This window comes from Haliotis rubra, unplaced genomic scaffold (genome assembly GCF_003918875.1).
Source record: "Haliotis rubra isolate DU_JTF1 unplaced genomic scaffold, ASM391887v1 Scf1621, whole genome shotgun sequence".
Classification (NCBI taxonomy): Eukaryota; Metazoa; Mollusca; class Gastropoda; order Lepetellida; family Haliotidae; genus Haliotis; species Haliotis rubra.
In genome coordinates, this window is record NW_025765583.1 from 36,734 (window position 1) to 60,891 (window position 24,158).

A 24,158-nucleotide genomic window follows, 5' to 3' on the forward strand; every position below is an offset into this window, starting at 1 on the left:
GTCATTAGAAAAGAAAGGTTCTTCTGAGCGGCACTCACCCGTTGTCATGGTAAAGACATCGTTTTGCGTAGATTAAGGACGCCACATACCGAGCCTCTATTTTATTCCTCAACCACGTTCATCATTTCTCATGTTTGGTTTCCTACTGTCGCACATTTTTGACCAAATCCCGGCCCACTGTACACAACTAAAACACAGTTGCATCTTTTGAATTGACCATCCATTGCCTGAAGCTATCACAGCTGCACCTATCCTGGCATACCCTGATCAAACCAAGCCCTTCATACTCACAGGCGATACTCATTCTGAAATAGTCCAAACTGATTCACATGACAGAGAGCGTGTAATCTGTTGTGGTGGTCGCTATCGTCCTACTGCAGAACAGATATCACACATTTAGAATAGCTATGTTCGATGGGGTTTAGATCTGGAGACTTTGAGGGCCAAGGCAATACTTGGATATGGTGGTCCTTCCGAAAGGTCAGTCTTGTCGTGTGAGATCGGGCGTTTTGTTGATAAATGACGTCAGCTTGTTGCATAATCGGAAGGACGTGTGGCATAAGAATTTTATCTGTGTAATGGTTTGCCATTCGGTTGCCCTGGGCCATGTTTGGGACACTCCCGCCATCGTTACGCTCCTGCCCACAAAACCTGGCCGCTCCTTTTACACACTTTACGTCTTCCGTCTGTATAGGAAAGCAAAACCAAACACGCTCTCCATAGCTGTTTCGGCCATACTCTGTGTCCTTGACACCATTGGCATCACAGGAACTGGTTGTCTCTAGCGATTATCCTCGGCGTGTAGAATGTTCCTCACTTTCTGGGCTTTAATTCTACGCAATCCTGGTATTTTTGTAGCTGTAGGTGACAAACCCGTATGAACCTGTCCTCCGTAGGTGTGACACGTGGTCGACCGGGTCTGGATAGGTCACGTGTTGACCCCTGCATCTGATAACGTTTCCATGGTCTTGTAATGGAGCATGGCGATAGGTACAAAATCCTGGCTACGGCTGAAGCCAGGTCACCTGTCTGCAGTCGGACGATGGTGCTGTTGCGTTGGGTTCCTATTAGTCGTGGCAAGTTTTCACTTTTCACATTTGTTAATTGTAATGCTAGACAAATGAAAACCGATCGTTTATATAGCCCACATATACAACAGTCCATTTGTGCGTTCATTTCAGTTTGGTGTGTTTGGCTGCCACTCTCGTATGTAGTTGTGTATTCCCAACTCTTTTTCGGTATCTTTTTGTCACACTTACTTCTGCCTGCACAAAATGCATGGCAGGCCCGAGAAATTCATATTTACTATTCTTTTTGTACAAGAATCATCACAAATCAACTTTCATCGTTTCTATTTCCGCCTGTCTTTTATTGCAGGATATATTTGTGACATTTCTGCAAATTTCTGAGGCCTGAGGCTTTCCCCAACCAGTTTCGAACAGTTTCCATTGGCAGGTGTGAGTGCGCGGGACACATACCCAGTAGGTTGTTCTGTTGCATCTGGAAGTCTGTGTGTCAGTGCAACAGTAAGAGTCAAAGTGAATAAGCACATATTCTGATTGAAGTAAGTTTTTAGACTAGAGAAAACACCTCTCTCTCTCGTTTCCCCAAGGACTATGCAGCATTCTTGTAATAGGCGATCCAATGTGGATCCAATGTGTCAGTCATGTCAGGAATAAATCTGGAACAAGTTGTTGGTAAGCATAGGTTTGTAAACTTCTCACATCCAGCTATCTTGCTTCACAGACATGTCATGATTTCATCTGTCTTGCAGCTGCAGGAACTGGCATGTTCTTCGACAGCCCTATGAGCGGTATGTCTCCACAGGTGACACCCTGGAACCAGGGAGACACACCCGCCTACGACAGTGCCTTGTGCCCTGGTATCAGCAGCGGCATGACAGCGCTTCTCTCCGTCAGCTGAGAGTGAGAGTGGCTTTAGTATATCGTCACCATAGCCAGGTTAACAGGGCATTCCAGTCCTTGTGCAGGTACATATATGGCGCCAGCGTCACCATCCTACATGCCAAGATGCCAGCTACGCATATGATTCCTGAGAATATTGGCTACTCGCTAAGCAGTCGTGGATATTCACCAACCTCCCCTTAATGCTGCCCAGATTCTCCAACAAGCCCCAGCTTGAAGAAGAAGAAGAAGAATTCATTTGCAACCTACTGACCATTGAAGGGAATGATGGATTGAGTATATCGCTGATTATTTGTTGTCGTTGAGTATAATAAGGGTTTTGTGTGGAATTACCATTTTGCATATGTGGCGCCTGTCAGTTGTTTTCTGGTAGCACCATTGGTACATAAGTGATCACCAGTGGTACATACGTGATCACCAGTGGTACATATGTGGCGATTATTACTTCCGTCCTGGTAGCTCCATTGGTACATGTGTGGCGACTATTAGTTCCGTCCTGGTTGCACCATTGGTACATGCGTGGCGACTATTAGTTCCGTCCTGGTAGTACTATTGGTACACGTGTGGCGCCTATTACTTCCGTCCTGGTAGCACCATTGGTACATGTGTGGCGCCTATTACTTCCGTCTTGGTAACATCATCCGTACATGTGTGTCGACTATAAGTTCCGTCCTGGTATCACCATTGGTACACGTGTGGCGACTATTACTTCCGTCCTGGTAGCACCATTTGAACATGTGTGGCGCCTGTCACTTCCGTCCTGGTAGCACCATTGGTACATGTGTGGCGACTATTACTTCCGTCCTGGTAACACCATTGGTACACGTGTGGCGACTATTACTCCCGTCCTGGTAGCACCATTGGTACATGTGTGGCGACTATTACTTCCGTCCTGGTAGCACCATTGGTACATGTGTGGCGAGTATTAGTTCCGTCCTGGTAGCACCATTGGTACACGTGTGGCGACTATTACTTCCGTCCTGGTAGCACCATTGGTACACATGTGGTGACTATTACTTCCGTCCTGGTAGCACCATTGGTACATGTGTGGCGACTGTTAGTTCCGTCCTGGAAGTACTATTGGTGCAAGTGTGGCAGCCACTAGCTCCGTCCTGGTAGTACCATTGGTACATTTGTGGCGACTATTGGTTCTGTCCTGGTAGAACCACTGGTACATGCGTGGCGACTGTTAGTTCCGTCCTTGTGATACCATTGGTACATGTGTGTCTAAAACTAGTTCCGTCCTGGTAACACCATTGGTACACGTGTGGCGACTATTAGTTCCGTCCTGGCAACACCATTGGTACACGTGTGGCGACTATTACTTCCGTCCTGGTAACACCATTGGTTCATGTGTTGCGACTATTAGTTCTGTCCTGGTAGCACCATTGACACATGTGTGGCGACTATTAGTTCCGTCCTGGTAGCACCATTGGTACATGTGTGGCAGCTATTAGTTCCGTCCTGGCAACACCATTGGTACATGTGTGGCGACTATTAGTTCCGTCCTCGTAGCACCATTGGTACATATGTGGCGACTGTTAGTTCCGTCATGGTAACCCCATTCGTTCATGTGTGGCGACTGTTAGTTCCGTCCTGGTAGTACTATAGGTACATGTGTGGCGACTATTAGTTCCGTCCTGGTAGTACTATAGGTACATGTGTGGCGAGTATTAGTTCCGTCCTGGTAACACCATTGGTACATGTGTGGCGCCTATTACTTCCGTCCTGGTAGCACCATTGGTACATGTGTGGCGACTATTACTTCCGTCCTGGTAGTACCATTGGTACATGTGTGGCGACTATCCGTTCTGTCCTGGTAGCACAATTACCAGGTTGGAAAAGTGTCCCTCCTGTTTGTTTATTGACTAATAATTGGGCAACATCACTGGTGATGCTACATGGGAGGGTAGGTCTTGGGTCAATACCATTGTTATAGAGCTCATGCGAACCTTTAGTAAACAGTGAAATACAGATATGTTTTGTCAATGTAATAACACATAATATTTCATAGGAGTGAACATAAGGTTTTTCTACACCGAATCAGAATCATTAGTTTAACAAGCAGTTTTCACAGGGAGACCTCCGTGCAGATTGAATCAGCTGTGACTGGTCCATTTTGTGTAAGATTGTTACATGTACAGCCATCCAGTGATTAAAACTGACAATATTTTTTTTCAATATTGTGTGCTGTCGTTTTGAACATAATGACTGTTACTGAATGCCACCAAAGATATTTTCAAGTGGTTGACTTTTTGTTCTGAACTGTGGTTGTTCTGTTTAGTTTCCTGTCGTGGATATAGAACTGGTTGATCATGTCATTCATTGTTGTTTCTATAGCTGCAGTAAGGTCAGACCACGCTCACGTGTACGTGTAGGAGCTGCTGAGGGCTTAGTTTTTTGTCGGGTAAAGATCGACGTAGTTTTAGTGTTGAGTAACACTGACAGGACGATTTATTTCCAGTAGTTACAACCCTATACGTTATTTCACTTTAATCGTACGTGTCTTGTACTGGAAACAGCTATAGTAGACTTTCTGCAATATATTAGTATCGCTCTAAAATATTAATATATGCATACAGAAATTACCACTGATCGGCACGTTATGACAAACAAAATCATAATTTTTGTTTGTGTTGGTCTGGTTGTCTGGTTAGGTTATCAATACCACATTTGTCCCTCAAATGTCAGCACAGATATTTTAGCACAGATGTACTCCAGCCATTATAGAAATCGTACGCCCTCCTCAAAAACTGTATCCGCTGTTGGTTAATATTTTATCAAACTCGTCAATAGAGACTGTTATTTTCATAGTTTGTTATTTGATCATGATGAGGTGGAAAGCATTCAAGAATATTTTTCAAATTAGGACAAACTTTATGGATGAACAACGTCCGTATTCAGATGATGCGACGTAGTGATAGAGACTCTTATATCGCTGCAGCAGGTATGTAAATATTGTTGATTGTGTATATAATTATATTCACGTTTAATAAAGACGTAATTGTCCTCAAATAATGGACAAATATTATATTCTTTTTCATACAAGTTCATAAAAGGTAAATATATTAAATAGGACATTGAGAAGGAAAATCAGAAATACCATTTCTACTTCCTATCGTCGTAGACTCCATCTCTGTCCCTTGACCCGTGTAGGTCCAGGTTAGAATGTACTTTCAGTAACCCATGCTTGTCGTGAGAAGCGACTAACGGGATCGGGTGGTCAGGCTCTCTGGCTTGGTTGACACATGTCATCGGTTCCCAATTGCGCAGATCGATGCTCATGCTGTTGATCACTGGATTGTGTGGTCCAGGCTCGATTAATTACAGACCACCGCCATATACCTGGAATATTGCTGAGCGCGGCGTAAAACTAAATTCATTCTCTCACTCACTCTGTCCCTTGTTTCATGGGGCTCTGATCTCATTCTGACACGTGTCCTCTGTAGTATCAGCACCTGTTGGACGGACTCATCAATAATGCAGGAATCGAGATTTGTTGCACATACCAGCTGTCTCTCCATGGTTGCTGGTTATGTCGGTTTCTAGACATTTGATAAAGAGGCACAATAAACAGATCCAGATCAGCATTCTAACAGAAGAAGCGTACAACATTGTCAGTGAAGATAAGAGAGTAAGAATGGTTTTGTTCTGCTTTTCATAATTTTCCAGGAATATCAGGTACAACAAACGGGCATCCTTGTTGGGAATCGACCATCATTAATTGTAACTGACCACGCACCACCCCAAATGTTCGATGTAAACGGTATTTGAACTAATAGCTTTTTGATCTGGATTATTCCACCTCATGTGACCTCATAATTCAAGTGGGGGCGGTGGTGGCAGCTTAGTGGTTAAAGCGTTCGCTTGTCACGCCGAAGAACCGGGTTCGACTCCCCACATGGGTACAATGTGTGAGCCCATTTCTGGTGTTCCCGCCGCGATATTGCTGGAATATTGTTAAAAGTGGCGTAAAACCAAACTCACTCACTCATCATTCACGTTGAAAGTCTTAATGTACTTCCCATCACAAACGAAAATACATTGACATTTGAACTTACTAAGTTCTGGGCTCCACTGTTTTAAGGCCATATTTGTATGTACATTGAGTAGTAGTGATGGGTACTACCAATAGCTTAGGACATGCTTTTGTTGTCGAGGCGGTGAGGCTAGCCTAGTGGTTAAAGGGTACGCTCGTCATGCCGAAGACCGGAGTTCGATTCCCCACATGGGTACAATGTGTGAAGTCCATTTCTGGTGTTCCCGCCGCGATATTGCTGGAATATGTGTTAACAAGTGGCGTAAACCAAACTCACTCATCATTTCACGTTGAAAGTCTTAATGTACTCCCAGCATGAACGTAGAATACATTGACATTTTAACACCTGCGTTTCTGGGCTCCATTGTTTTGAAGGCCATGTGTGTATGTAAAATTGAGTAAGTGAGGGGTACTACCTGTAACTTAGGACATGCTTTTGTCGTCGAGGTTGTGGGCTAGGCCTAGTGGTTAAAGGGTACGCTCGTCACGCCGAGCGGGCCAGGTTCGATATCCTACTTGGGTACAATGTGCAGGAGTCCATTTCTGGTGTTATCCGATGGGATATTGCTGGAATATTGCTAAGAGCGGCGTAAAACTAAACCCACTTACTTTGTTTCCACGAACACCGAAGTATTTATATAATTATTATTAATATTTTGCCTCATATGCCGATGGAATCTGTGTTGGCAGATCATCGAATCTGGTTATTCTGTGGCGTTGACGTTACATCGTTTCCCAAACATTGATTCCATGCGTTTCAGTTACCATTTCAATGTACAATTGTATATAAAACATCATCATCATCATATAAGCTCATTAACGTGATTCACGCAGAAGCCTCAGTGTATAAGTGGAGTGAATACAGACTGAAATCTTGTTGTAGACATGTATGTCTTAATGGTAACAACATGTTCTATATAGGTTATATTATCCGATGCTCAAGCGAGGCTAGCTGACGCTGATGCACAGAAAATACTTATGCATAACTTTACATACTGACTGTACGCTCAGGGATTATGAAGATGTTAACAAAACAACAACAGAGTTAACACCCAGTCATTATATTATATCAAGGCAAATTAGGCGAGACGGGATACGGAGTCGGTGACCTTTGTCACATTGTTAAAATATGTGTGAAGACAGTTAGGGTTTTATAAAGAGATAAAGATTTATGTTGTATCTATCGAGGTAGATGGAGAATCAGTGATTCTGAAAATAGGTTTGTTACTGATTCGAAAGCCTGACCGATGATAACATATCAAAAGAAAGAGCAACTTTCGTGTAATACAATCAGAAACATCACAAACGTTCATTATTCTGTTCCCGGGAATCTAGGAAGTTTGCGCAACTACCGATATTCCAACTGTGTGACGTCACACGGTAAATAATCGGATCTGTTAAGATCTGGGTTAAAAGTGGTCTTCAACTTAACCCATGCTTGTCGTAAAAGTCGAGTAACAGGATCGAATTGAGTCCAGACTCGCTGACTTAGTAACACAGCAGCGTCATATCCCAATTATGTAGATCGATATTCATGCTGTTGATCACTGGATTATCTGAATTCCGGACTTGATTATTTACAAGATCACGCCACATAGCTGGAATAATGTCTTATTGTATGTGGTAAGACTTATTGGAAGACGTGAGCTTATAAATAGGTAAGTCCTATTTTCCTATGACACAGGAATTGTCACTGGTGACAGATTAATAACCTCTATTTTTCTATATATGGCGGTTTCATATTGCAGGGACACAACTAGGGTTCTGTACCAAATGTAAGTAAATCCATTTCGAAGGAAATAAACCGAAGCGACCAAGTCCCCTAAGGATGCTTAAGGGGCCCACCCTCCAAGAATTCTTTAAACTAGATGCTCTTCAAAGTTATTATAAAAAACGTCACTGGCTTATAATTTAAATCAACGGTTGCCCTTTAACCTTTAATTGATCTATCATCCTCCCATCGTAAAGTATATTATGTGGTATAATATGCATTCAACTAAAATAATAATGACAAGTTCCCGATGCTATTTTGAAATTGTTTCCAAGGTCATCTATGTCTTCATCTGTCGTCGTGCACGGACTGAATGTAAATATACTTTTATTCAGTTTCTGAAATGGAATTGATAAATTCGCTTTACTAGCTGAGAACTGGGTAAAGTAACACGCACCCTTTGTAATCTTCATCGACCACGCATTGCTGGCGATTACGTGCCTCAGTCACAAGAGTGCGGGTCACGAATACTGTCCGTAACTGGCGTTTGGGCGTTAGTAAACCCTACCACAGTTACTTACTACTTAATGGCTCCAGTAACTTTACGATCATCTGAGTGCTTTGTGAGGAAAGGCCATGGACACCTAACTAACCGCATTACATTCTGGCGCACATACATTCATATAGATGCAAACGCTGCTTAACAAGTTATACCCACATAGTTATTTTCTCTGTCTTGAGTCCATTTCAAATACAACTTCACCAACAGTTAGGGTAGGCTCGTACCACACGGGGAGACTGAGTAGCGTGGACGAAAGCTTCCGTCCTTTAAAGCGCCGCACCACTCGCTCAGTGCCCAACCTGTGTATTTATATGGTTCGAGCCTGGCCAGATCTTGATCACATGTTTCAACTCATTGTTTTGATTCGTTAATCCTGTATCCGTCTAGCACTCATGAATATTATGATGGAAAATTATCGGTAAGTAACGTTTCGGTCACTCTCCTCTTTATTGATTTGTTATTGTGTTCTGTCTCTCACGACGGATATATTTCTACCTTATGGCTAAAACGCCATTCTCCTCTAGACTTTGTCTAACCGTTATCACTCATGAGCCAAACTGCAAATCTATATCTATATACGGAATCTGACGTAATTCTCTACTGATATAGGGATGCATATTTTACCTTATAACGATACCACTTGGGACTCAATCCCCAAAGAAACGGAGAAAATGTAATCCTAAATATTAAATAATATATTACATTTGACCACTTTCAGTGTTCAAATATGTAGACATAATGTGTCAAAAGTATATTTCCGCTCATCCCTTACAGACGGCAGCCCAATCTCACGTCACAATCAGTTACTTTATCCATCTGGAAATCGACCCATGGCAGCTGATGAACTTTAGCGGACAGTGTTTGACAACTGGGAAGAAGCCAGTGCCCTCTAAGTCTGACATTTCTGCTTCAGTTAATCCATAAACTAGTCATGTGTGGATTTGAAATACATTTTAGTGACAATAGAATACAACTAATTAGGGAAAACAAAAGATTCTGCTAACTTGATTGTATTTCTGAATATACGTCACAACATGTAAACAGGGACATTCTATGTCACTTCAATCCCCTTTCATCATATTTCTTCACTGACATCAACTGTGGCGTATGTGGATTCACAACTACAATAATTTCATCACAACAATATATTCATGTGAGGGATTTAAAACATTTGTATTACAGAAGAAACAGAAACATGGTAATTCATTGAGGATTTGGAAACAACTTTTGATGAATTTGTGACTCAGATTATTTGTTGTGATGTTTTGAACATGTATGAAATGTATGATAAACTGGTCAACTACTGCAGAATAATAATCATAACAATAATGTCATGTGGATGTAAATCTTTCTTATACCTGAGAGAATCCAGTCAAGCAGTAAAACAACACATTTAACTAACTTCGTTACATTCTTGTCTACAACAAACAGCACATAGACAGACAACTTATACGTCCCTTACCTCGAAATCACTACAGGTACATTTTGACAGTTCAGTTAAATAAATAAGTCTGCGCACAAGTTTTACACAATGTCATGTTTATTTCATTTGTCTAATTCAAGGCGTCATAGATAGAGTGACTTCTTGGTGTCAGTCATGGTGATATCTGCCCCTTATCACCTTCATGTTGACTGTGCAGTCATCTGGCCTTAACACCAAACATGGGAAGAAGAGACTCGCTCCACTTCAGCATCAACCTTGGCCCTAAAACAACCTCTCTGTCGAGGTCGATGAAGGCAGTCTCCCCCTCCCACATCCAGCACAACGCCATAGTGGAGGATTGGCCTGTGTGCCGGGTGTGGCAGACATTAATGGTACTGTAACTTACTTCCCCTCCTCCCCTGCTGCCACACACACTGGTACAGAGATTCCCCCGGTGTGTGGGGCATCTCACTGCACTGACACACCAGGAGCGGCGCTGGTAACAAACATACATCTCACTGTCTACCTGGCTCTGCACCACACCCATCCTCCAGGACAAGATACCGCCAGCAATTCTCCACTCTCACCAAACCCATCACAGAGCGTGTCTCCCAGTATCGTGGTGTGTGGGGGACAGGGGGAGGTGACAGTAGAGGGGATGGAGGAAGGGGGATAGGGGTGGAGGCACATGTGTACCCGATATTTCCGTAACCTGCCAGCTGTGTCTGTGTTGTGTGGCGGGCGGCGAGTTCTACAGCTGACCGATTGTAGTTGCATTGGCACCTGTCCGGTGTTGGCTCCGAGCAGCGTCCAGTTGTGAAGTTTGGGACAGCAGAAATATACATTTTGTTTACAGTTTGGCAAATTTCCGACTTCAGACAACAAATTAAGTCATGTTATTGTCAACCATCGTTTCAATGTTTACAAAACAGCACACTGAATGATCGGCCGCCATTTTCGTCTGTGTATGAATTGTATCACCACTGTCACTTCAAATACACACAATTATGCTGTGAAAATATTTGTATGGGTATTCTAAATGTTTTTCATACAGTTTTATATTGACTGACACTGAAATAAACACTCCATGAAACATTTTGTCAGACACTGTCAGTTGAGCTGGTTTGCTGTCAGTAGTCAGAAATAGACATTTCCGTATGAAAACCCATATGTATAACATCATTTCATGATTAAACTATTACTGTTGGTATTCTAAACTCTTCTTATACAGTATACTAAACAATAACATATAAAAAGCAGTTGTTTGATGATATTTTTACATCTGAGTGTTCACCAGACACAGTGTCAACAGGTAACTTCTACGTCCGCTTCAATCACTGTGCCCAGTTTCAACACACTCGCTGTGTGGGGAGGTGGTCGAGTCATGTGTATTGACCGGGGCAGATGGAAGCATTAAAGATGGTTTTGAATTTATCAATTTCGTATATCTCAAGGAGGTCCGTTTCAGATTTTTTCAAGAAAGAATAAAGGATAATATCACCGGGAGGACTGACAACCTGGCCAATCATTATCACAGGTATTTGACTTTTTATTAATGGGCGAACATTTTGTGATATGAAAAACGTTTATTTCATATGCAAATAGTTTAACTGTCGTCAATCAACTTTTAGTCTGTGTTATGCTCATTTAAGTCAATATCCTTATATGTGTATAAACTCTCACCCTTTAATAATTATCAAGTATTTCAGTTTAGTTTCTCAAAACTAAATTGAAATATCTGCTTTAGGTCGATCTGAAATGATTCATTTATTATATGAAAGCGATTTTCGCAAAGTTTAAATGTTTCTAAAGTATAATATTTATTACAGCTCATCAAATCCCAGATCTTCCTGTTATAACGTTAGACTTTCATCTCACTGATTGACACAAACTGACACCAACAATGGGTTATTTTACAATAAACAAAAGCCAAGAATTTGTTCTAAATGTTAACAAAGATAATGAAACAAATTTGTGGTGATTTAGGGCCTTGGTTTAGACATTATACAACGGGACAGTAGACCAGTCAGATCAAGTTAGTGAGAACCAAGCCGACCTCATTGATTGAGTCGGGTTTTGATTGCACATCCATATGACGCCTCTTTAAATTCGTAATAGTTTTGGGGGCAAATTCCAACTGGAGTCCCTACAAGTACACTGAATTCTGTGGGTCAGAATAAATCAAATACATCTATTCTTGAGTAAGTCAGTCGCTGCGAATACACATCTCCTTGAGTAAACACGCATTTCGGTGACCCATTGTAGACACATTCATATTACATCCCATGTCCTCCGTGACGCCCAGTCTGGCTAACCTTCAGTGGTCACCTCGGCAACACCCTAGTGGAGTGTCCATAGTCCTAGCTTCAGTTACAAATATATTTACCACCTACTCTAAGCGCCAACACAAAATAAACACATGTAATTTTAGACCCATGCTTCCTCCAGCTGATGGTTCACTGTCTATAACGATACGTCCGAGGCTTTGGAATGATATAGGGGAATATGGATTCTGTTGATACATACGAAAGTTACATCTTCTAGAAACAGTATCGGAAATGACAAGACGCTAAAACTCTCAATATTCAAAGCCAATAATTCTTCACCCCAAAACTCATGACGATAAAACTGCACAGGCTTACCAAAAACTAGAACCGGTGGCATGCCTATTGTTTAAAGGGCGTGTAACACCATGTCCAGTGCTTACACACCCGTGAAGATCCGGGTTAGAATTGATAATACCCCATGCTTGTCGTAAGAGGCGACTCACGGGATTGGGTGGTCAGACTTGCTGACTTAGTTGACACATGTCATAGTATTCCGATGGCGTAAATCGATACTCATGCTGCTGATCACAAGATTGTCTGGCCCAGACTCGATTATTAACAGACCGCTACCATATAGGTGGAATTTGCTTGTTTATATTTATAAGTTTGCTGATCACTGAGATGTTTTTGCTTGTTAAAATTAAGAAATGACTATATAATTCTTCATTTAAAAATATACACATAAGGAATTCAGTTGAGCATGTAATAAAACTTGATGGTATTTTGCATCCAAGACTTCATTTCGTGGTTTGTGGCCCCGCCCTGTGTAGAGTTGTTCTCTAAGATTCTCCCTATTTTCAGCACTATAATATGTACCCTTTGGTTTTCCCACAAGTGTGAACAATATTTGTTGTCAGAGGCGACTAACGGGATCGGATGGTCAAGCTCTCTTACTTGGTTGACACAACTCGTATCCAAGTTGCGTAGATCGATGCTCAAGCTGTTGATCTCTGGATTGTCGTCTCTAGGCTCGATTATTTACAGACCGCCACCATATAGCTGGAATATTGCTGAGTGCGGCGTAAAACTAACCTCACTCACTTCGGTGTTAAAACGAAATTAAACAGTAAACACTTGTACCACCGAACCCCCTCATAATAACCAGGCTCAGCATCACTACACCAAGTAACGTGTCCTTTGTTTAAAGAGCAAGCAAGACCGTAACATCCAGTACCATATATTGTGTTAAAAGGCGGACATCACTACACCCAGCGCTATAATGAGTGTTTAAAGGCGGACATCACCACACCTAGCGCTATAATGAGTGTTTAAAGGCAGACATCACTGCACCCAGCGCTATAATGAGTGTTTAAAGGCGGACATCACCACACCCAGCGCTATAATGAGTGTTTAAAGGCGGACATCACTACACCCAGCGCTATAATGAGTGTTTAAAGGAGGACATCACTACACCCAGCGCTATAATGAGTGTTTAAAGGAGGACATCACCACACCCAGCGCTATAATGAGTGTTTAAAGGCGGGCATCACTACACCCAGCGCTATAATGAGTGTTTAAAGGCGGGCATCACTACACCCAGCGCTATAATGAGTGTTTAAAGGAGGACATCACTACACCGAGCACTATCATGAGTGTTTAAAGGCGGGCATCACTACACCCAGCGCTATAATGAGTGTTTAAAGGCGGGCATCACTACACCCAGCGCTATAATGAGTGTTTAAAGGAGAGGACATCACTACACCGAGCACTATCATGAGTGTTTAAAGGGCGGGCACCATCACCTTAGCGACATCTAATACAGTCTGTGTTCTAATGATCAAACACCCAGCGCTATAATGAGTGTTAAAAGGCGGCGATCACTACACCTAGCGCTATAATGAGTGTTTAAAGGGCGGGCACCATCACGACATCTAATACAGTCTGTGTTCTAATGATCAAACACCCAGCACTATAGTGAGTGTTAAAAGGCGGCCATCACTACACCTAGCGCTATAATGAGTGTTTAAAGGGCGGGCACCATCACGACATCTAATACAGTCTGTGTTCTAACGATCAAACCTTAAGACCAAATCCAGTACCACAGCCTGTGGTCAGAAGATACGGAAACCTGAATACACCCAGTACCATATCCTTTGTTCAGAAGACACGGAAACCTGAATACACCCAGTACCATATCCGTTGTTCAGAAGATGGGGAACACTAAAACAATACCCCTGTCGGATTCCAATGGTACACAAGGTCCACAATGTCATAGGGTTTCAGCAGCAAACCTGGACAGCATCGTCACACGTCAGGAAAGAACGTTTCATCCAGTAACCTATCGGTGTTACAGCAAGTTCAAGCAAGCAACTGATTATACTCACACTGCAGTGTCAACGTGGTCCCTGTTCCTGATTCCAGACTGTAGGTGTTCGTCCCCGCATCTGCAAAATATTCTCTAGCATGAAGAACAAAAATAGCCGTGCTCATACACATTAGGACATAACAGTAACTTCGATATTTGGGACTTTCTTTGTTTCAAAATGAGAGGTACTCCACCTTTGTACACAACAAAGTATCGGCTAAGACAGACCTGGGTCCCTGTAATGTCAGTAAAGTCACATTTCAATATTGTTTAGCCTCAGCTTCTGTCCATTACAAACGGGTATTGATAACGTATCAGATTTTTGCCCTTAAGTGTACAAGTATCACAGTATCATATCAACATGCAAATACCAAGATCTGTTCAAATATTAATCACTAAGATATCCCTTGGATATATAGCTTATGGGGCCATCTTCTGCCCATTCACAACTATTTCTGTTTAAATCATACAGGAGTTAGAAGTATGTGCTTCTGATATTATGGCATGAAAAGTAAAGGGACACATACAGTAACGCTATTTTCCATTCTTACGATTTGCAAAATAATGGAAAATAACCTCACCAAACTGTGGTAGTGGTGTTGGATCCTTAGAGGCCTCTGGAAGCTTCAACTTGAAACAAAAGGAAGTATTTCAATGTCGCAATCCAAGATTCACAAAACAGTAGGCTTGTTTCACTTCTAACATACAAGCATAAGTTCAATATGAACATTATATGTACGCAGGTGACAATAATTATTACCTCAGAGACAACGAGACGTATATACGTATGCTTACTAAGAAGTACTTACATGCTTGAGTGTGTTCTCAAGGTCAGGTAGATGGATGTCATCTGTCTGTGTACCTCTGTCTGTAAAATAACCAACAATTGTTACAGATCGATCATTTTATGTTTCACCGAGTCTTTTTTAGAAAGGAATAGAACTAGCATCAGCTCACCATCTTAAAATCAAATTAAATGAATGGTCAAGAGAAACATCAGCAAGCTATCATTTTTTTTCTGACAAAGCCTGATAAGAAATACTTGACAGTATGCTAGGAAATACTGAAAGAAAAATCAAATGTGAGACATATTGAGTCAGAAGTAACATATATTGCCAGAGCAAGAAGTAAGTACCCCTCAGTGTGTGTTCATCAGATGCTGATCCATCTCCAACGAGAGACCCAAACTTAGAAATGTCGGATTTCAATTTTTCCAGTCCTCTCATGTTGAAGACGGCTGCAGGTGAACGGTGCAGCTCTGGTGGAACTGATCTGAGGTAACTCTTCGTTGTTTTTTGTATTGAACTCTCGAGCGTCAGAAAGTCTGAGTTCGAAGCATATCTGAGAACTGTCTTGATGTAGTCTGAGGACCACTTGCATCGTTCACTCTCGCCTTCAGAGGTAACTTGCTCTGAGTGTAGTTTTGCCAGTTTCTGCTTCGTCTGATTGTCCAGATCGATGATCAGTTCCTTCTCTCTTTGATCGAGCTGTGTCCTCAGAGAATGGAAAGTGTGGTGGATGGCCTCCTTCACAGCACTGCTTGTCTTCTTGGTGTCATTCACGGCTTTGTTGATGCTCTTCAGATATGCTTGGTGAGAAGTATGATGTGCAGTCACGTTCTTCCCATGTTGTTCTATCCGCCCTTGAGCAGCGTCAGAAGCTACGTCTAAATCTTCAACGTCGTGTTCAGCATGGTCGCCAAGTCTGCATTTCGTACAGATTAAATGTTGCAGCTTTTGTCAAAATATTCCAGAGGATAACGCTTGTGAAGTTTGCAAACTGGTTCAGCCTGCATGCCTCCTGGTGCTGTGTCCACAATGGTTTCAACAACATGTCGTCTGGTAGCTTTAACGCTGTTGTGCATGTTCTGGCAGTATTCACAGAGGAAGTCTTCACACTCTGGACACCAACACACAGCCTGGTTGCCGTCATCTTCATTTGTACAGAGAAGCTCTGTGGGGCGATGTTTGACCGTCAGGTGGAATATTTCCTTCTGTCTCACTGCATCCTTCTGGAGGCTTGTGTCTGTGAGGTTGACCTCCCTCTGACATGTGGAGCATGATATCACACCACCAGCTGCAGATGTCACACACGTCTCACACACAGCGTGTAGACAGGGCAGTAGGTAGGGAAGCGGGGCCCTTCAGGGTAAGCTGCTGCTGACAGACAGAACATTTGGGGAAGTCGTCCATTCTGAAACAAACATATCATTGTCCTAATTCACTTCAATAAAATAATATGAACAGTTTATCAAGAATGGCAAACTAATTCGAAGAAAATATATGCGTTGGAATATAGCACTTCCCCCATGATGAAGTATGATTTTCAGTAAAACTCCGGCAAACACATTTCACTACATCAGTGAAGGGAAAAGAGGCAACAACTCTTGTGAGGTCTAGAAGAGAACAACCCTGTAAACCCAATCTTAGACATAGTTTGCTATTTCCATTATTGAGTGAGTAAGTAACTGAATTGGGTTTTAGCAATATTCCAGCAATATCACTGCAGGCGAAACCAGGAATGGGCTTCACACACATTGTTCCCATGTGGTGATCGAACCCAGACCTTTGACGAGACGAGCGAACGCTTTACCCACTTGGCTACCCACCGCTCTATCATATCCATTAAGTCATTCAAACAGATGGGTCCGCTAAGGCAGGATTAGTGACTTAACTCTCACACTAAGAGAGTGGGTTCGAATCTCGGATGGGACTTAACCTCAGTACTAGAATCAGTACTTTCCTGATAAAGTGTAATCCCAAATATAGTACAGGTTCCATCTGCTCACTTTCTAAACGGCGTTGTGAGCTTATACATGAACACAGTTGGGACGGACAACTACACCGACACGGCCTCGTCACGAATTCTAGACAATATCAACTACCGGACTCTCGCAAGTCAAACATATCTTTCTTCCACTTTTGCATGGCTTGTTTCCATCCTAATTTACTCTAAGCTCAAAGCTAATTTGTTTTATTTGCTCATCAGTTGCATATGTCTTCACCTTATTTGTCCCTCAACTTCCAGACAGAGTCCATCAACGAATTTTTCCCTTTTCCAATAAATAGCAAACAAATACAAATACATTAACAATTGCCCTTAAATTAGCTGTAGGTGCAAGGACTGGTACCTCCGCCAACACACCCCTGTTCACCATAGGCATAACATCAATTACAACAAAGAGACAACAGTACTAACTCACGCCTAACAACTCGCCTGGGACTGAGCACAACCCAATAATATACAATGAGTGAGTGAGTATGGATTAACGCCGCTTCACACACTGTACCCGGGATCGAACCCTGGTCATCAGTATGACGAGCAGTCACTTTAACAATTAGGCTACCCTTACGCCACGTGTTTTACCTCACACAATATACTATTCAATATACCCGTATTTCCCACACCTCGAGCTGGCTAGAAACATGAACTGTTTATCCACCCCGAACTCATGCCCCTTTATCTAACCGACCACCCGCAGTCACCCATTGACAGAACTCTCTCAGTGATCACAAGCGCCATTAAACGCCTAAAAATAGCCTGTCCTACTTGTAGCTTGACGACGATAACGCCCATGCACAACGATCCACAATAATATCATACCTCAAGTTTGACTGCTGTCAAGTCACAACTGGGCTCTGCCAGTTTGATACTTGTAAAGAAACGGAATGTATCTAATTCTAATATATGCCAGTAACACCCTGTATCTCTGTGGCAATGTTAGGTCGAGTTGTCCTTGTTTTGTAAGTGCAATATAACATGCAGCGTGTACAACACACCACGAGTAATGGCGTCTGAGGTGGGAGTGACAATGAAGGGTTTACCTGTTTGCCCTGACGCCTGATTGTGAACACTTAAATGAAGGTCGACATAGAAATTACATAATCTACTATACTCACGCATGTATTGCGCTGAAAATTAACCAAATACAGCTACATCAAGAAGGAATTTCTGGAATATGTCGAGACAGTACAGTATTCACCTGCTTGTCGTTGACTTCCTTGTTGTACAGGTAACTTCCGGGTTACAGGCTTATGAGCGAGTTTTGTCATAATGGAATGGAGTTAGGGACACACGCGCCTTGTGAATATTAAGTCATAGTACTGTGGGAAGAAGGTCCAGTACTCTAATTATTCTTACCCGACTGATTACATGGGAGAGAGCAGGGGTGGAGGGAGCGCTGGGAAGAAGGGAGATGTGAGTTCTGGTAGGAGGGAGAAGCGGTGAGGAAGCAGAGGCGATTATGTGTTGGAGGGAGAGGCGGGTACGTGTTGGAAGGGGAGCTGGGGAGGAGGAAGACGTGGGTACTTGCAGGAGGGTGACGTGAAGAGTAGAGATGTGGGTACTCGTGGGAGGCTGAAGTGAAGAGGAGAGAGATGTGGGTACTGGTAGAAGGCTGAAGTGGAGAAGGGAGGAGGGGGAGGCGATTATGTGTATGAAGGAGAGCCTTTTTGCAATGCTAAAGCCCTAACTAAGCAAGTCTAGATTTCCTCAGATGTGGGTACTTGCAGGAGGCTAAAGTGAAGAGAGGAGAGATGTGGGTACTGGTAGGAGGCTGAAGTGAAGAGGAGAGAGATGTGGGTACTGGTAGGAGGGAGAAGCGGTGAGGAAGCAGAGGCGATTATGTGTAGGAAGGAGAGGCGGGTACGTGTTGGAAGGAGAGCTGTGGGGGAGGAAGACGTGGGTACTTGCAGGAGGGTGACGTGAAAAGAAGAGAGATGTGGGTAATGGTAGGAGGGTGAAGCCGGTAGGAGAGAGATGTGGGTACTGGTAGTAGGGTGAAGCGGGTGGGAGATGAGATGTGGGTACTGGTAGTAGAGGGTGAAGCGGGTAGGAGACAGATGTGAGGGTACTGGTAGGAGAGGTGAAGACTGGTAGAGGCGGGGGGAGAGAGATGTGGGTAATGGTAGAGAGGGTGAAGAAGAGGAGGTGAGAGATGTGGGTACTGGTAGGAGGGTGAAGATATGTGGGTAGAGGAGGAGGAGAGAGATGTTTGTAAAACTTCCTTTTTAAATTACGATTGAAAAAATTTGGAGATATATAACGAGTCAATCTACTTTGATATGATGATAATGAATGTTTTGAGAGTGCATCACCACTTGCACTTCCGTATGACCATAGTTGTCTGTACAGTTGTCGTTCATGAAAGATGATTGGTGTATGACGTGAAATCTGCATGAGTACGATTTTCATTTTCAGATGCAAGATGATTGTCAAAATTAATGATCTACAGTGATTTAACGAACTTCTTGAAAACCGTTAAAACCAATAATAACACCCGATACACGTGTATGGGAGCTACTGCGATGTGCAGGTGAATCCCATGAGATGTGTTTACGGGTGGTGATAAAGGAAAATTGTAATGTGTGCCTCACATCCTGTACCTCACATCTAGTACCTCACATCTTACTACCCCTCACATCTAGTACCTCACAGCCCGTACCTCACATCTCGTACACCCCCGTACCTCACACACCTTACCTCACATCCTGTACCAAACGTCTAGTACCTCACATCCCGTACCTCACATCCTGTACCTCACATCCCGTACCTCACATCCCGTACTTCACATCCCGTACCTCACATCCCGTACCTCACATCCCGTACTTCACATACCGTACCTCACATCCTGTACCTCACATCCTGTACCTCACATCCTGTACCTCTCACATCCTGTACTTCACATCTCATACCTCATACACTGTACCTCACATCCTGTACCTCACATCCTGTACCTCACATCCTGTACCTAACACCCTGTACCTCACATCCTGTACCTCACACTCGTACATCCTGTACCTCACATCTAGTACCTCATATCCTGTACCTCACATCCTGTACCTCACATCCTGTACCACAAACATGTAGTACCTCTCATCCTGTACCTCAAAACCTGTACTTCTCATCCCATACCTCGCATCCTGTACCTCGCATCCTGTACCTCACACCATGTACCTCACATCCTGTATCCTGTACCTCACATCCTGCACTCTCACATATATACCTCACATCCTGTACCTCACATCCTGTACCTCACATCCTGTACCTCACAACCTGTACCTCACATCTGTACCTCACATCCTGTACCTCACATCCTGTACCTCACATCCTGTACCTCACATCCTATACCTCACATCCTGTACCTCTCATTCCAGTACCTCACATCCCGTACCTCACACCCTGTACCTCACATCTCGTGCCTCATACACTGTACCTCACACCCCTGTACATCCTGTACCTCACATCCTGTACCTCACACCCTGTACTTCACTCACCTCACATCCCGTACCTCACACCCCTGTAACTCACCAGTACCTCATATCCCGTACTTCACATCCCGTACCTCACACCCCGTACCTCACATCCCGTACCACACTTCCCGTACCACACTTCCCGTACCTCACATCTAGTACCTCACATCTCATATCTCACACTCTATGCCTCACATCCCGTACCCCACACGCTGTACCTCACACCCGTTACCTCAGATCCCGTACCTCACATCTAGTACCTCGCATCTTGTACCTTATATCCTGTACCTCACACCCTGTACCTCACACCCTATACCTCACACCCTGTACCTCACACCCTGTACTTCACACCCTATACCTCACACCCCTCACCTCAGATCCCGTACCTTACACCCTTATCTCACACCCCGTACCTCACACGCTGTACCTCACACCCCTTACCTCAGATCCCGTACCTCACACCCTTATCTCACACCCTTACCTCACACGCCTCACACCCTTACCTCACACCTCGCATCTAGTACCTGATATCCTGTACCTCACACCCTGTACCTTACACCTATACCTCACACCCTGTACCTCACACCCCTGTACCTCTGATCCTGTACCTCACACCCTTATCTCATACCCTATACCCTCACACCCTATACCTCACACCCCCTACACCCCAGATCCATCCGTAGCTCACACCCTTATCTCACACCCTATACCTCACACCCTGTACCTCACACCCCTTACCTCAGATCCCGTACCTCACACCCTTATCTCACACCCTATACCTCACACCCTGTACCTCACACCCTATACCTCACACCCTGTACTTCACACTCTATACCTCACACCCTGTACCTCACATCCCGCACCTTACACCCAATACCTCATATCATTTTTTGATAACCCTCTTTGAAAAACTGCTTAACGCTTATATTTCCGTTGCAAATTAAAAGTTCAGGATCCCCTACCTTTTTAAGAGAATATAATCAGAGACTAAACGTTAGTCTACTATATGTCACACACATCCTTCTGCTTTAACCATACACTCCACCCGTATTTCTCACACCTTGAGCTTCCTTAAGTATGAGCCATGTATCCACCCTCAACTCCTGCACCTCGAGCTACCCGACTGCACACAAAGGCCACAGGTATAGATCTGTCCCACTGATCCCCTGCACGACTACTGATCTAAAAATAGCCTGTCCTGCATGGCACTTGACGACGACAACGCCCGTATTCACACAGTCGACGATAGTGTAGACCTCAAGGTCGATGCAATCAAGTGACGACAGGATTTCTGCCAGAGTGATTGTTTTGTAAATAAACGGAATCTGCCTGATCCTAATTCGCCAACTGACACCCTGTTCCACTGTCATAACGTTAGATAGAGTTGACCTTGTTTTGTAAGTGTAATATGACATGTATCGTGCGTGACACACCACGAGTAATGGCGCCAGTTGGAGTGACAATAAAAGGTTTACCTCTAAAGCCTGATCACTTAACTTAATTCAAGTCCAGCATAGAAATTACACAAGCTATTATACTCACGTATGTATTTGGCTGATTTACACTGGACCTATATCCATCTCAAGACAGCTTTACTGGAATATGTTGCGACGACACAGCACACACCTACCAGGAGGTTCGGCTTCCTTGTTATACAGGTCACTTCCGGGTTATATGTTTAGGCGCGAGTTTTATCATAATCGAATAGCGAACAGCTCTATCATAAACATTAATCACAAACTGAACTGTTTGATATTTGATGTACGTGACACTTAGATCTATATTTAACAGTATTATTGTTGTACCATGGCGGGTCCATGTAATGTAGCCCACAATTGTGTTTGTTCTAACTTGACTGATTTCCCCGACATGAAAACGTGTGTGGAAGTGCGTGCGTACGAGCGTGCGTGTGTCTGCTTTACCCATGGCATGACAAACGACACTGGTTACACCATTCCCATCTGTGTTGTTGTATATCCACATCAACTTCATGTACTGTGTTCAGCTTCATAATGGTGTTTATTCACAAATTGGCTGACATTGCATACAACTATCTTGACCAAAGTGATAGCGTGTATCCTGCTGGGAATTACGCATGAGGAAAGACAAAGTAAATCTCCATGTTCACATCCTGTACCTCACACCCCGTACATCACTCAGTACCTCACAAAACGTACCTCACATCCCGTACCACACTTCCCGTACCTCACATCTAGTACGTCACATCTTATACCTCACACTCTATGCGTCACACCGTACCTCGAAAGCTGTACCTCACATCCTGTACCTCACATCCCGTACCTCACACCTCGTATGTCACACCCTGTACCCTGTATATTTCCGTTGCAAATTAAAAGTTCAGGATCCCCTACTTTTTTTAAGAGAATATAATCAGAGACTAAACGTTAGTCTACTATATGTCACACACATCCTTCTGCTTTAACCATACACTCCACCCGTATTTCTCACACCTTGTGCTTCCTTAAGTATGAGCCATGTATCCACCCTCAACTCCTGCACCTCGATCTACCCGACTGCACACAAACGCCGCAGGTATAGATCTGTCCCACTGATCCCCTGCACGACTACTGATCTAAAAATAGCCTGTCCTGCATGGCACTTGACGACGACAACGCCCGTATTCACACAGTCGACGATAATGTAGACCTCAAGGTCGATGCAGTCAAGTGACGACAGGATTTCTGCCAGAGTGATTGTTTTGTAAATAAACGGAATCTGCCTGATCCTAATTCGCCAACTGACACCCTGTTCCACTGTTATAACGTTAGATAGAGTTGACCTTGTTTTGTAAGTGTAATATGACATGTATCGTGCGTGACACACCACGAGTAATGGCGCCAGTTGGAGTGACAATAAAAGGTTTACCTCTAAAGCCTGATCACTTAACTTAATTCAAGTCCAGCATAGAAATTACACAAGCTATTATACTCACGTATGTATTTCGCTGATTTACACTGCACCTATATCCATCTCAAGACAGCTTTACTGGAATATGTCGCGACGACACAGCACACACCTACCAGGAGGTTCGGCTTCCTTGTTATACAGGTCACTTCCGGGTTATATGTGTTGCGGTCTGGGATTTACCCTCTATGTCAGTGAGAATAAAGGCTGCGGGTGTGAGGTCAACTCGTTTATTCTGAGGATTCAGTGGATATCAGTTGATATCAGTAGACGCTCTGTAACAATAGTGTTATCATAAGTACAATTTCTTTGATGGGTTAAAATACAAGCGTACATATTACATCACACTATATTACATAACATCAATAAGCATATGTTTACAGGTACATTACTATCTGTAATAATGCATACATCATATGCTCATACCAATAGAAGTGCACATACAAATATATGTTTCTTACAAATGTGTTTACCAAATTATGATATATCATCATGCCATCAAGTACATGATACAAGACAATAATACAATATATGCAACAATAAGCAAATACGTCACTTATGCATAAATAACGAAATAGATTATAACCTGCGTACCCTGTGGGTGACACGGGAGTGTTGTTACCGGCGGTCAACCCTCCTCATACTACAGGACTGTGATACCTGAGCCAAGCAACACATGAAACACATGAT

General features: G+C 43.2%; 1 protein-coding gene across 1 annotated transcript in view; it reads right to left on the minus strand.

Moving 5' to 3' along the window:
- Nucleotides 1-23,601, minus strand: part of LOC124271686 (tripartite motif-containing protein 3-like) — a 46,907-nt gene extending 23,306 nt beyond the window's left edge. The window contains exon 1 of the mRNA XM_046706842.1: nt 23,497-23,601. The gene's annotated coding sequence lies outside the window, so the exon portion shown is untranslated. The remainder of the gene's footprint in view (nt 1-23,496) is intronic.
- Nucleotides 23,602-24,158: the final 557 nt, after the last annotated feature.